We start from the raw sequence: 10,930 nt of genomic DNA on the forward strand, positions 1-10,930 counted from the left end.
CCAGGAGACCGCAGTAAAATAAGATGGCTCCTGACGGTTTTCAGAAATGTCTTTTCAATTTTAATACGCCGCTAGGTTATCTAAATGACTCCAGGATGTGAAGCTGGCACCTTTTCTTTTGAAGGATGCTGGCTGAAGCTTGGGTTCCTCTGGCGTGACTGTTCAGAGCTTACAAGATAGTGCTGTTTCTGTCAAAAATTGCCTGCTGTTCAGCGAATTTACTTTCGAATGAGGGAGAGACAGTCCCATCTGCCAAAGGTATTGGCAGCCTGAAAACTCTCCACGCATGAGTGGCCAGTGCACTTGTACTTTTGGGTGGTTATACCGGCATTTACATTCCCCCGAACTGTGTGCACAGAACAGTTTTTCAAAATCATCCACAGTTGCAAACATTCTTGAACCATTTAACGATTATGTGAGGTGGCCTGCTATCTTTAAATCTAACTTGTGTGTCTTCCTCTCTCTCTCCATCTCTCTCCCCTCTCCATCTCTCCCTCCGTCTCTCGCCTCCTCTCTCTCCCCCTCCGTCTCTAGCCCCTCTCTCTCTCTCTCTCCTTTGTCTCTCCTCTCCATCCTCTTTCTCCTCTCCCTCCATCTCTCCCTCCGTCTCTAGCTCCCTCCTCTCTCCCCTCCGTCTCTAGTCCCTCTCTCTCCCCCTCTCTCTCTCTCTCTCTCTCTTTCTCTCTCTCTCCCTCTCTAGCCCTACCTCTCTTTCTCAGATAAACAACTGCAGCAGACCACTGAGTGAGCAGTGTCTGAACAGTTCAAAGGAGACACAAAGCAGTCTGTAATTAGTCATGCTTAGCCCACCTGATGAATGCACCTGTTATTTCCCCTAGTAAACAGGCAGTGGGCAATCGCCTTTGCTTGTTGGTATGAATCAGCATTAATGCAGTCAGTTTTCTTTTCATTCTGGAAAGTTAGGGTTCAAACAAGAATCACTACATTCTTATTACACTGTAGTCATTAGTTTCCTCTGATAAGTTTTGATGATATACCCACACCACCATTTATACATTTGAGTACAGAAGTATTAACTGAAAGCAGTATGCTGGACTTTTATTTATTTATTTATTTATTTATTTTGATTAGTCATCTGTTCCACCATAGTGTCTGGTTAACCAATTACAATGTTTTAAGCAGGGCTTGATATGAACTTTTTGGCTTACCAGCCATTGTGGCTAGTGGTTTTCCAAAGTCAGTAGCCACTCAGCATTTCACCAGCCAAACCACCCCCCCCCCAAAAAAAATAAATAAATAAATAATGTAACTGTATGCATTTTGTTTTTTTGAACATTTGAACAGAGATCATTGTAGCTATGCAACCTGAGTAAAGTGTGTGTGTGTGCGTGTGCTTGTGTGCATTTGTGCCTGCATGCGAGCACACGTGAGTGAGTGAATGAATGAATGAATGAATGAATGAATGAATGAATGTGTGGAAAAATCCATTTTAATCACTAAGCAGCCTACACGTAACAAAGCATGCACTTCAAGATCGATTGCATTACAAAATCTGTGCATTGCTCTGCCATTCGTATCCTTCCAACCGTCCGAGTGGAGAACACGAAGACGTTTGCATGCATCCACAATTTTAAATAATGCACAATTTTAAATGTGCACAGCTGATGATTGGGAGATTGTGATCGCAGACTGGGCTGAGGGGTGTATGATCATGAACCTCAGAGGTAAAGTTGCTATTGCACCCAACAGTGGGCTGGACCGGTCCACCCAGCATCTACCAGAATTGCCGGACGGCCAGTCTGACCATGACCACAGCTGTGGTGTCTCGCTGCTGCACAGGTAGTGAGGGAGTGTTCCGTCTCTGCTACAGCACATCACTCTCATTAGGAGGTTTCCACGGAGACAATGGTGCGTGCCCAGTTTTCGAGACTCGATGCCTTAAGTTAGACACAAGGTCATGCCCACCTAATTAGCCTATTCGTTTTTACTGGAGCTTTACGCACCCGCTCATCCCTCCCAAATCCCTCGCTCCTGCCTTTATCCCCAATCCCCCCCCCCCATCCCCTCCCCTCAGAGGATCACAGTGCACCCCACAGACCGGCTGGCTGGAGCCATTGTAATCAACCTAATTTCACAAAAAAAAAAACTCTCCTGATGTGGTTTTTCCAAGGCTGGTTCAGACCCATTTACAACGTAACTGTGTGGGGAAGAATGAGCTTCTCTTAAATGTTTAGTCGGTAGAAAAACCCAATAGAGAGTTCTGCAAAAGATGCACAGGCAAGGAATCACGTTCACGTTGTGCGGAAGTTCGTGTTATGTAAATTTCGGCTTTCATTAAGGCTGTTTCTACATCAGGTCATAGGCGGAGATTAAGGTGGGAGTGTAATCACAACCCGCCCATCCTTTAAAACCCCAGATCCGTGGTTGCAAATACCCCCCCCCCCCACAATCTTGGTCTAGGGTCACAATCAGAACCCTCCCCCCCACACAATCTTGGTCTAGGGTCACAATCAGAACCCCCCCCTCACAATCTTGGTCTAGGGTCACAATCAGAACACCCCCCTTCCTTGATCTCAATCATAACTTTGATCTTAACCTCGCCCCCTCAGGGTCCACAATCCCAAATCCCTGCCCCCTCTCCTCTGGTCCGCGATTTCACAGTTTCAACCCTCTATGTTCAAAGTCCCCTCCCCCCCATCTTCATCCCCATCGCCATCCCCAGATTGGGTTAGTAATCTGGAACCCCCCTCCTGCCCTGCCTCCCCCATCCCCCCCCCCCCCCCCCAAATAAGTCAGACTCCACCCTTGCATCAGGGTTACCTTCTTGTCAACCACTCTTAAAACATGAGAAATCCATCCAAAACAATTCAGCCGTTTTTCATCCCCACAGACATTTCAACACATTAAAGTCAGTAAACAGGCTCCAACAGGCAGCTGCATCGGCTGAAAAGACCTGCAGGTGTTTGAAGTCTTCTTTTTTTGTTGTCATTCAGTTCATAATGTGTAAAAACAGCTGCAATTACTCTTGAACTATCAGGGAAACAAAAGCACGTTCCCTACAGGCATGTGTGTAGCTTTAGGAGGATTTTGTGTTCATAAAAATGTCTGTATACCTCTTTGAGGTTTACACAATCGCACACTTGCATGTTAGTACTGCAACTGTGTAATTTGGAGGTTAGCCATATTTCGTTTTTGACAGTCTTAGTTTGACAAATGTCATGAAAGCAACATAATATACCGGCACTTTAGAATACAAAGGACCCCAGTATCACATCTTAAGGTGGCAAATAAATCTGAAGCCCTAGTAACGAATGTTAGCAATGAACTAGCAGCTTGGCAGCTTCAAGAGAAGTTCTGCTACTGTATATTGCCACAGTAATTGTAAAATTAGAATTTTCATTGAAATTTTATGGGGCTTGGCATTGTATGGTACAGTACTTTATGTTAAGAGCTGGCCAATTTAATAATATTTCCTGAGTGTTAAGTCATGGTGTCAAGCGTTAGTTGACTCACTTCACTAGTACCGTACCTGTAGACGAGAGTAAATTTGACGACACCTTTGCCCTTGTCTGTGATTGCTTTAGTGTTCTGCTCTACGAGCATGCAATTATTTCAGGCACAAATTCTTCAGATACGACTTCAGGTTATCATCAGTTGGGCCCAAGAGGAGGGATAAAGAGCTATTGGAGTTATGAACACAGATAGAAACGTATAATGAGTCCTGCTGGCTTGTGCAGTCTTTCGTGACCAGCGCATATTAAAAAAGTCTAATTAGTCCAGGTAGGATTAATTGTTTGTACACATTTCAGTCAGTTTGTAGATTGAACAATTATTCTAAATCGAAGAACTGTTTAGCTCAAGTCATCATCATTTAGCCTGCATTGCATAATCAACAAAATAATTTTAAAAAATAACAGCTAAACATCAAATCATAAGCCTATTAACAATAAGGTGAGATCAACAATACGATTATTTTGGTTTTAGTGTTCAAAATAAGTATATGTAGGAATGAATCAGCTCACATTTGATTATAAAGGGGCCTCCAGCACCAAGGTAATACAGACACACACACCCTCTCTCTCACACACACACTCTCTCTCTCTCTCATAGACACACACCCTCTCTCTCACACACACACTCTCTCTCTCTCTCATAGACACACACCCTCTCTCTCACACACACACTCTCTCTCTCTCATGGACACGCACTCTCTCTCTCTCTCTCTCACATACACTCTCTCTCTCTCTCACTCTCTCTCTCTCTCTCACATACACACACTCTCTCTCTCTCTCTCATACACACACTCTCTCTCTCTCTCTCTCACATACACACACTCTCTCTCTCTCACATACACTCTCTCTCTCTCTCATACACACACTCTCTCACACGCACGCACACGCACACACACACACGCCACAGTAGCCACTCAGACTTTATCATCCGTTCCTTCTGCCTCTCTTTTGTTGCGCTGAAGACACACTCTATCACTCCATCACCACTCAGCTCAGGAGGACAATGGCTCTGTGGACAGCCTGTCATCTCTGTCTGTACTGCACATACAGGCCACTGGCAGGGTGTGCCTACCTGCCAGCCCGCAAAGCATGGCGTGGCATGGGCATCTGTCTCTCCATCACCACTCTGCTTTTGTGCTGCTCTCCACAAAATGCCTTGGGTCTTTCCACATCATTTCCCATATCTCCTAGAGCAGGGCTGCCCAAACCCTGCTTCTAAAGATCTACCGTCCAGTAGGTTCTCACTCTAACCCTAAACAAATCACACCTCGTTCAACAGCTAGAGCAGAGCTGCCCAAACCCTGCTTCTAAAGATCTACCGTCCAGTAGGTTCTCACTCTAACCCTAAACAAATCGCACCTCGTTCAACAGCTAGAGCAGAGCTGCCCAACCCTGTTTCGGGAGATCTACCGTCCTGTAGCGTTTCACTCCAACCCTAACAAAGCCATGCCTCGTTCAACAGCGAGAGATCTCCTTGAGCTGCTAATCAGTGGAATCTGATGAGCCAAATTAGCGTTGGTGGTGTAGTGTAAGAAATCCCACGGGCCAAACATAGTTATTGGGAACCCATATTACAGAGCGCACCTCTCTATATCACTGACTTCTGTTGCCTTATGCTTTCTTGTGGAAGCTTCTTTGAGACAGCATGGTTGATATTTAGCAGGTGTCTCCGACTAGCAGAATACTTTTCATCACACAAAACGCCATTGAGCCTTAAAAGAAATTGGCACTACACATTTTTTGCGATCCTAAAAAGTGAACATTTGCTAAGCCTGGAAATAAAACAATATTCACGGCTTAAATAACACAAAAGCACGAACGCACAAAGCTTACTTTAGAAGCACTTGTTTTTGTGGAGGTCTCGTAGAAAATGAATAATAGGAAACAACGCAATATTAACAGCGGCTGTGCTTCACGCGTCTCTTTAGTGCCCTTAGGAGCTCCGTTCTCCCGCGGTCCCTGTCTGCCGTACTGTAATTTTCGGTCTCGAGCACGCACAGTTCGGCCCGCGTGCCTGTCTGACTGAGGGGGAGCCTGCGAGAGGTTCACGGGAGGAAAATGCAGCCGCGTCTGCAGCCAGGGGGGGGGGGCGTTCCTCGCACCCCGCGAAAACCGCTAAATCATCCCGACGCGAACACGGGGGTAAACAGGCCGTCTGGGGACCGGCTGGCGGGGGCCCAGATGTTGTCCAGCTCCGCGGTGTCAAGTCTAAACAGGAGGCCCCTCCCCCCCCCCGTGCTCACACCTGGTTCTGCCATCCACCCATACACTACCCCACCCCCAACCCCACCGCACCCCCCAGCCCCCCTCCCCTCCCCGAAACGTCAGTGGAATGTGCTCTCATCTCTCCTCTCATCCAGTGGAGTGGCCAGGCGAACGACTGAGGGCTTCCCGGTCTGAGAGAGAGAGAAAAAAGAGAGAGAGATGGAGAGAGAGAGAGGGAAAGAGAGCAAGTGAGAGAGATAGAGAGACAGAAAGAGAGATAGAGAATGAGAGACGGAAACAGAGGGAGAGAGATAAAGAGAGAGAGGGAGGGAGGGAGAGAGAGAGAGAGAATGAGATGCGGTCGTCTGCTGTTTGCCCAGAGGTTTGTACTCCCCGTGCTCCTGTCAGTACGGTCAACAAGACCAGCAAACAGAGGCCATCTGGTCACAGTGTGGCTAATGGCGTGCTCAAATAGGGTGACCATATTTTGGGTTTCGAAAAAGAGGACGGGGGTAAGCCGGAGTTATGAACATATTGCTTTATTTATATGCCGTTTTTGGAACAGGCAAACCTAAATTCTGGACATATTTAGGAATTAACAAAACCTGGCCGGACTAATATTTTTGGTCCCCAAAAAGAGGGTGTCCAGTCAGCCTAGGCCAGAGATCATCATTCCTGGTCCTGGCGGGCCGCAGGGCCTGCTGGCTTTTGTTTTCTTGCCCTAATATCGGTGACCAATTCAGACCCAAGAAAACCAGGTGGGGTGAGTTAACTGTGTAATCGACCGCTTTAATCGATCGATTAAGTGTCCTGTACCAACCAACGCCAGCCAGGGATTTCTCTCCTGTGCTCCGGCAGAGGGGTAAACTGTAGCGCAGGGTCTTTCTACTCAGTTTCAGGAACAGCCCCCCCCCCCCACCCACACACACACACACACACACACACACACACACACACACAGACTAATCCCCCCAGTGACAGGCACCAACCTCCCCAACCTTGCTCTTCACATTCCGTCTAAACCCAGCAAATCTTAAGGCCATCTAACAACCTCTGCAGCAGCATACTATGGTTCATGTTTTCAACACACACACACACACATACATACAATGCCCGCCATAATGTTTAGGATAAATATTTCTTCTTGATTTGGCTCTACTCCACAATTTCCATGTGGTTATGAAGGGTATTCTATACATGTTGTTTTCCACCATGTAGAAATAACATCAGATTTCATTGCAAGTACGTCCTGCATACCATATATGGCATGTAATACCGAGGTCGTAATAAAAGTTTTAAGCAACAAGGTCAAAAGCTGCAGAGGGAGAAAGGCAGAAGACGCGATGAGACAAGAGATGCCGGTTAAATTCCGTTCTTCATTCTGAAACGGTTCGCGTAAGTGCACGAAAACGAAGTTATTCCCGACGCGTAATCTAATTCCTCTGACAGACGGGAGAAATGAACTCCAAACTCGGCATCGGGAAGCTTTTCTGAGAGCACGGTCGCGCGTCTCGCCCGAGTGCCAGAGCTCGGAGGAACGGAGGAGTGGACAGGATTTACAGGCCATTCCGTTTTATAGAAAGCAATTTATTTGGAGGGAGTTTTTTTTTTGGCAGAAAGCGCACCGAGTCAATTAGGAAATGAGCCCACCGAGGGCCTTCTCGTCTCCCACGCTGCCATAAATTAATTCCCAATCAAAACGTCTGCGCCGGCTGATGGAGTCATCAAGATGAAAACGAAAGACTTTTCGAAAAAAGAAAATTTGAGTGTGTCGCTGTTTTTTTTTTTTTTTAAAGTCTTCACAGGCGGAACAATGAACGGCGACGTGCCGTTACTCAGCAAAAATGGAAAAAGGCTTAATTTGCTAATTGCAGCTCCGCGCGCTTAGCCCGTTTTGGTTTTTTTTTCCGCCCTCTTCTTCTTCATTTATCGAAATGAAGGTTTCCTGCGGTTGACTGATTGCTCGCTCGCTTACATAAAAGCCGCCTCCTTTCCCAAGGCTCCCTTTGATCACGCATTACGTCTTTATCAATACCGTCTGTCACGGCTAAGGAATTACAATGATCAATATTAACTTGACATAAGATATATCGCCCCGAGGGCTACTGCCTCGCTCACGAGTCAGGATGGAGAGCAGAGGCTGCTGGGAAAAGCCACGGTCAGATCTACAGGGCTGGCTGCGTCATCAAGCCCAGCGCCACTGCAGGCTTTAATTTTCTTCTGACTCAGCTGGCCCAGTTCATTAGATAAAAGCTGAATCTGGTGAATCACGGCATCGCTTGACAGTGAGTCATTTGATTAATTTACGATTGATCTAGCTAGCCTTTTGCTCAAGGCAGTAACCTTGAACACTGGAGCACATTTGCGTGGGACCTCAGCAGGAGGGAGGGAGGGTTTGCAGTGAGGATGGGAACGCGGTTTCACTCGCTGACGTCTAGCCCCGCCCCCATCATCTGGAAACAGCTGTTGGGACACGCGGAATTATGGAGTGTATGAATCTTGTCACTCCGTCACCATGAATAAGCGCCTCGCTAAATAATGTTCTGTTGTTTCAGCTTTTCACACACAATTAATCTCTTTCTCCCTTCCCCCCACCAAATACCTGTCTGTGAGGCATGACGTGCGTTTTGTCTGAAACATTCGAGAGAGAGAAACAAACACAGGGAGCGCTCAAGCGGCAGTCAAAGTTCCGTTTCGTGTCGGCTGTGAGCGCGCGCTGAGGAGAGAGAGCAGCGTCAGGCTCGTCGTTTGGTAAAAGATTGAAGCGGCCGGTCAGGGCTCGTCAGGAGCACAGGGGGGTCGCTCTGATGACTCCAGTGGTTCTTTCCGGACAGAAGAGAGCCCGTGGCGTCGGTTAAATAAATAAATAAATAAATAAATAATTTTTTAAAACGGCTCACTGTTTTGCAAGCTCATGTGTTTGTTCCTGGAGTTTTTTTTATCTACTCTTATGACCCACAGCACAAGCCAGTGAACATTTTTGTGGGGAAAAGTCGATGTAAAGTCGGTGATAAACACTGTCTAGGCCTTCTGGTGAAAACCCGAATACATTCGTTTGAAAAGTGAACGTTTTCTAGATGACTAGGTGGTAGCCAGGCTATATCCCGGGTAAAACCTCAGCTAAGTTGGCGTTTGCCTATTCCGTTTATGCCTAAACGTCTCTCAGCCTAAGATTTTCACCCCCCCCCGGATGTCTATATTCTGGCTTCTGCTCAGTGGGGATGTGCTCTGCTCGCATTGCCTCTCGTCCGTGTACACTAGTAGAGCGTGTGCTTTCTCTTCCCTTAAAATTCTCCCTCTGATTCTGACCCTGCCGTACTTCCACTGAACCCAGGTTGTCTGATGAAATATGCAGCAGGCTGCGTGCGTTGAATTATCGCCTGGTTTTTCTCTCAAGTCAAGAGGAGTCCAAAAACCGAAGACGGGTTGGCCAAGGTGACTGAAGCCAAGCGCTGCGATTTTGTTCATTATTCTCAGAAAATGAAAGCCTTTACACTGCAGCAATGAGGAGATAATCAAATTTACTTTGGCGTACTCCTCAGCTGATGGAGTCTCATCTACTGCCCGATTCATCCAGAGACCCCCTCTTTGATAAAGGGCATTCACTCTTACCGTGTTGCAAATCCCTGCAAATTACAATAATTAAGTCTGTTCATTCAATCGCTGCTTCGATTTGTTCATTCAAATACATTGTATTGTAGGATTTTAAAGCCACAACCTGTTTAGCCTCCTTTGGGTGATTGCGTGTGTGTGTGTGTGTGTGTGTGTGTGTGAACGCATGTGGGCCTATGTGTGTCTAGAGATCCACATATCTTGTTCCCCGCTTCATCCAAACAGCCCTATCGAGGCTACACAAAGTTTGGTGCTTTTGTTTACTTATACAATAGTATTACAGTCTTTCTGTTTTTGCTATTTTCTTTCTAAGGCTGACGCATTTGCTCTTTTTCACAACTTTATACTTTGTGATCAATATTTTTAATCACGCAAACAGAGTGCTATATGATATCTACTGCAGGGAGGTGTGTTAGATGAGGAGCAGACAGACAGACAGGCAGACAGACAGACGGAGAGACAGACAAACAGACGACAGGAAAGTTTCAGTACAGCAGACAACTCAGGCCTGCTCAAGCAAGTATTCAGTCACCGGTGGGATTTGTGTGAAGGTTACACTTAAAAGACATACTGACGGCCTGACTCACATCTGTGAAATGGTTGCCTGTGCCTGTGTGACACACACACACAGGCACACACGCGCACACACACACATGCACACATGCAAACATAAACACACACACACACGCAGACAAACACACACACACACATTTATTTGAAGTTACTCTGACCTCCTCCTGTCACTTTCATGGCTTAAGATTCTCCTTTATAAGTTGGAAATTAAAGAACGAACGACACAAGGCCCTCTGAAGCTGAAGGAGAGCGAGAACGAGGGAGAAAGGGGGAAGTCCGAAGATTATTTTCATTTGACAAATTTTCTCTTTCGCCCACTACCTACTATACTTTATATACCTTTTTTTTGTTCTCACAAATTACACATAGCGACTCAAAAACTGCCTGGAGCCACTTGGTTTGGAGAAAATAACTCACAGCAACCGGCAACAGCTTGCATTCACGCAGTTACATAAAAGACATGCATCAGGAACAGATCCAGATCCGATCGCCCAAACCGCTTCTGGGGGTGGTCTGAGATGCATTCCGAACATATGTTACACCAGTGTAAATACATCCGTCTCACCAAGACGCATACGGCAACCAAAAGGCCCCCCCCCCCCCCAAATATAACGGCACGCGACGTAGCCGTCCCACAAAGCGGAGCACACGCAGCTTCACAATCGCAACTGAGAGGCGGAACAAAAACAGGAAGCGGGTTGTCCGGGTTTCGCTTTTTTTACGCACAAAAATAGCGTTCAGACTTAAACGTGGCTAACCGGAGATGCACCTGACTACTGAGTGTAAATGCAATGTGCTTAAAAATCCTAGCCGGATACGATCTAAATGCAAGTCACATGAGACAACCAGGTGTACATAAACAGGGCCAAAGACTCCTCTCTTGGCAACCTAAAACCATCTTTTTGGAAGAAACCATTGTGAGCCATTTTAACATATCAAAAATGTTAAACTTTACAAAGGAGACCTGGAGAGTATGGATGGTACCATAGTGCCTGTGTAGTAGTGTGTTGGTTGTGAATGTGGAGCCCAAGGTCCATTGTGGCCCTTAGTTCATAAGCATTAACTGA

This window comes from Anguilla rostrata, chromosome 11 (assembly GCF_018555375.3).
Source record: "Anguilla rostrata isolate EN2019 chromosome 11, ASM1855537v3, whole genome shotgun sequence".
Lineage (NCBI taxonomy): Eukaryota > Metazoa > Chordata > Actinopteri > Anguilliformes > Anguillidae > Anguilla > Anguilla rostrata.